The sequence below is a fragment of the Nicotiana tomentosiformis genome, chromosome 8 (genome assembly GCF_000390325.3).
Source record: "Nicotiana tomentosiformis chromosome 8, ASM39032v3, whole genome shotgun sequence".
NCBI lineage: Eukaryota > Viridiplantae > Streptophyta > Magnoliopsida > Solanales > Solanaceae > Nicotiana > Nicotiana tomentosiformis.
The window spans coordinates 78,485,280-78,490,091 of record NC_090819.1 but is presented as its reverse complement, the minus strand read 5'-3'; the positions used below and the strand labels follow the sequence as shown (position 1 = coordinate 78,490,091).

At 36.5% G+C, this 4,812-nt stretch overlaps 1 long non-coding RNA gene across 1 annotated transcript; it reads right to left on the bottom strand.

Annotated features, from left to right (window-relative positions):
• Positions 1 to 1,451, bottom strand: LOC104090488 (uncharacterized). The gene is made up of 2 exons (XR_011410064.1): positions 1,026 to 1,451; positions 1 to 840 (listed from the first exon to the last, which is right to left on the bottom strand). It is a non-coding gene; the product is annotated as an uncharacterized lncRNA (long non-coding RNA).
• Positions 1,452 to 4,812: the final 3,361 nt, after the last annotated feature.

Genomic DNA, 4,812 nt, shown 5'->3' with positions numbered 1-4,812 from the left:
AACAAAACACAAATTGTTTAATACAACCGCATAACATATACAAAGGAAATAAGTGAGGGTGCTGCAGATGGCATCCTTTAGCCTAGTGATTGAGATTCCATCAATCATGTCGTGCACTTTCCTGAATGCACCAACTGCCTCTTGTTCTATTCGTTCTAATTTGACTCAAAATTTTGAAACATCAAATCCGACTTCTTTTGATGTATATGTGATGTCTTCCACCATTGTCCGAGTAACAACTAGAAGTTCCTTGATAGTTTTAACTTTTCATCAATGGCTACCAGTCTTGCGGTCAGCTCTGGATCATTGTAGTGAGAGGATGATAATTTTTCCTTTGAGTGGGTTGTTGTGATCTTCACTTCATTCTCATGCTTTTTCACCCAAATCCCTTCTACAGATACGTAGCCCATGCTAGCAAAGGTTCTAGAGTTATAACATTTAGACACATAAAGGCATGTAAGGTTTGAAAGGGGATTTGATGTGCTTCCAACCACAAATGATTATCATGCTATATGGGAGACTAGTAGGGCATCGAAACTTTCAAGTATAAAGTTAATTACCCATAACAAGAGTTTGACCTTGTGTTTAGTGAGAAGGCAGTAGGCTAGGAATGTGCCTCGCTGAGATAGAGTAGAAAAAAAAACCTGTTTTGAGAAGAATAGTGGTGGCAACAATGTGAGCAAGGATTTTGGTTTCAAAGTTGACATCTTTGGGTCCTAGTTGGTTTGGGAGAGGGTCAGAGGAGGCTTCAGCAATGCATTTCTTTGCTTGATCAAACGAAACTTCAAAATCATCGGTCCAAGAGTTTTTAAATAGATCGGGTAACCGGGGCACTTGCAACTGAAGATAGAATCAATATTAGAGCAGTCAAGAATAATGCGTTTACCAAGAACTAGGGATTCGATTTTATCCGATTTAGGAGATTGAAGATTAGCATAAAACATTTGAACAAGATTTTTAAAAACTTTGGGAGGGACTTGAGTAAGGAAGTTTTTCCAACCTTGAAACTCGAAAAAATTGTTTACCTTGCAACTGTTGTTTTTCATGTCGTCAAGGTCAATGATTCTCCCATGTGCAATCGGTTTCTCCTTCAATACAATGTAGATTCGGGGTGTCCAAAAGTTGATGTCAGATTCATACATGCCATCAAGGTCCGATTTGACCTTCTTCAGGGAGATTGTCTCATGGTCTTTCATAGGCCATTTTTCTAGGGCTCTGATTTCGGGACTACGAACATCGTTGGAGAGATCAACCCTGGAGGAGGAAAATTCCTCGAACTGGAGAGAGTCAAGATCAAGAGGTTTGTGATTTTGAGGGGTTGATTCTTCCTTATTTCGGGAGCTTTTGCGAACATATGGGGCAGAGTTCTTGGGATTTTTGGCCATAGTTGTTAGAGGATTCGAATAGAGACAAGAGAAAGGTCTGAGGATAAGTGAGATTAGCGGAGAAAATAAGAGGTAATTGTGGATATTGTCAGGAAAGTGAGTGGATGGATTAAAAGAAATATTAATCAGCAGTGTCAGTGAAAAGACACCTCTAAACAAACGTGTCTTGGAGAAAGGAAAAAGCACGAAAAGCAAGGAGAGCAATTAATGAAGGGCTAGAGACAAATCATTTTAAGTCAGGAAAGAGAATATATGCAATCATGGAATTAATGCAACAAAATATATTATATCCAAAAATACGAAGGAAAATTAACGAGGATTTGAAATAATGCCAAGAGCACTGTATAATGTACCAAACCTATCTTCAAGCAAAGGTTTTATGAAAATATCTACCAACTGATTTGACGTACCAATAAACAAGATTTCAATATCTCTTTTTAGTGAATGTTCCTAATAAAATGATGCTTAATATCTATATATTTTTCCCTAGAGTGATGCACATGATTTTTTGATAGACAAATAGCACTTAAATTATCAAAGAAAATAATTGGCTTAAAAAGGATATCATAGTCACTAAGTTGATATGACATCCATAGTAGTTGGGCACAACATTGTCCTATAGAGATGTATTCTACTTTGATTGTAGATAAAGATAGACTACTTCTTGCTATTCCAGGAAATTAATGATTTTCCAAGAAGATGACATGTTCCACTGGTGCTCTCTCTATCATCCATATGATGTAGTTCGACAAGATAGCGAATAATTCTTTTGACCACAGTCAAATGAGATTCTTTAGGAGCTGACTGGAACCTGACACATTTGCATACGTTGAACATGATATCCGGTCGACTAGCGGTTAGGTAGAGTAAAGAACCAATCATCCCACGATACTTGGTTTCATCCACAATTTTTCCTCCTTCATCCTTAACTAAGGAACATGCTGGACTCATTGGTGTTCCGATTGCTTTTGCATTTTCCATACCGAACTTCTTGATGAGTTCCTTATTTTATTTTGTTTGGAATATGAACATACCTTCCTCTGATTGGTGAATTTAAAGTCTTAGGAAGAAAGTGAGTTCTCTATCATACTCATTTCGAATTCGCTTTGCATAGGGTTTGAGAAATCCTTGCATAAATCAGGGTTATCGCCTCCAAAGATAATATCATCAGCATAGATTTGAATAATAAGGTTATCTGATGAGGATCTCTTGATGAATAGAGTAGTGTCTATATTACCTCTTGCAAAGCCATGATTCACAAGGAAGGAGCTTAGCATTTCATACTAAGATCTAGGAGCTTTCTTAAGTCCATATAAAGCTTTAGAGAGTTTGAAAACGTGATAACAAAATTGTGAGTTTTTAAAACCCGAAGGTTGTTTCACATAGACATCACCATTTATAAAACCATTTATGAAATCACTTTTAACGTCCATTTGAAAAAGTTTAAAGCCTTTAAAAGTTGCATAGGCCAGAAGAATGCGGATAGACTCGAACCTGGCAACCAGTACAAATATTTCGTCATAGTCAATACCTTCTTGTTGTGAGTATCCTTGTGCAATTAAGCAAGCCTTGTTTCTGATCACCTCACCCTTTTTATTTAGCTTATTTCTGAATACCAATTTTGTGCCTATCAAGGATGCATTTTCAGGTATGGGAACAAAGGTCCAAACTTGACTCTTTTCAAATTGATCAAGTTCTTCCTGCATTGATTCTACCCAACAGTTATACTTGAGGGCTTCATCGACTTTCTTTGGTTCTAATTGAGAGATTAGTGCAATATTCCTTTATGCTTCAGTGCAGCTCTGGTTTTCATCCATTTATTTCGATTTCCTATGATGAACTTCTGGGGATATTCAGGCTCACTTCTCCATTGATTCAGAATGACTTGTGGTTGTTTGATAGTCAATTCCTTCTGGGTTTCCTTCTCTTGGGATGCCTTCACATCAATCGACTCCCGCGCTTCTTCAATGTGACTACCTTGGTTGTCTGGTTCTGATGTACATAGATTTCTTGATCGTCTAGATTTGCTTCTTCAATACCTACATTAATGCATTTCTCGATCATGAGATTAGTATCATCAAATACTACATGAACTGATTCTTCAACACACATGGTTCGTTTATTATAAACTTTGAAGGACCTGCTTGTAGTAGAGTAACCAAGAAAAATATCTTCATCACTTCGTGGATCGAACTTTTCAAGATTGTCCTTACCATTATTGTGAACAAAATATTACAACCAGAAGGATAAAAATAGCTAATATTGGGCTTCTTACCTTCCCACAGCTCGTGCGAAGTCTTTTTCAAGATGGGTCGAATAAGACACCTATTTAAAATATGACAAGTAGTACTTACTGCTTCTACCCAGAAATAATTTGTAACAAGTTCAACGTTCATTGTTCTAGCTATATCTTGCAAGGTGCAATTTTTCTTTTCAACCACTCTATTTTGCTGTGGTGATCTTGGCGATGAGAAGTTATGCGTGAATCCTTGCTTATTGCAGAAGACTTTAACATCTTGCTTCCTAATTCTCCTTAATGATCACTCTGGATAATGGATGTGTAATATCCCTTTTCTCTTTGCACTTTCTTACAAAAAATCTCAAAAAATTTCAAAACATAATCTTTATGAGAGAGAAATATTACCCATGAAAAGCGTAAGTAGTCATCAACAATAACAAAAGTATATTTCTTACCTCCAAGGCTAGCAGTTCTAGTTGGACCAAATAAGTCCATATGCAAAAGTTGCAAAAGTTTAGAATTAGAAACTATGTCCTTGGATTTAAACGAGGACCCGATTTTTTTACCAAGTTGACAAGGATCACAAACATGATTTCTTGAGAAGTTGAGTTTTGGAAATCCTATGAACATATCATGTGTTGGCAGTTTTTCAAATAGGTGCATGCTGGCATGGCCAAGCTTTTTATGCCATAGCCATGGATTATCGGTAATAGATGCTAAACAAATATAGCTTTCTAAAATTTCATAGCAATTAAGAATATAAACGTTTTCATACCTTTTTTTACTGGCAAGATTGTTTTACTTGATTCGTCTTTAATGACGCAGCCTGTTTTCTTGAATTTTACCTCATACCTAGAATCACATAGTTGACTGATACTCATCAAACTGGAGTTTAGTTTATCAACTAGATATACTTTAGTGATGTCACATTTGCTGTTGAATGATACTATTCCCGTTCCTATGATCTTTCCTTTTGAATCATCTCCAATCTAACGTTTCCACCATCTAGATCTGTGAGTTCTTTGAATAGCTTTTTGCCATCTATCATGTGACTGGAACATACACTATCAAGATACCATTTTCCTTTATGACTCTTCTTGTACTGCTTCTATAAAACAAGATTATTACTTTCTCTTAGACACCCAAACTTGCTTGGGCCCTTTTCGATTAGGATAAAAAGTAAAGGAG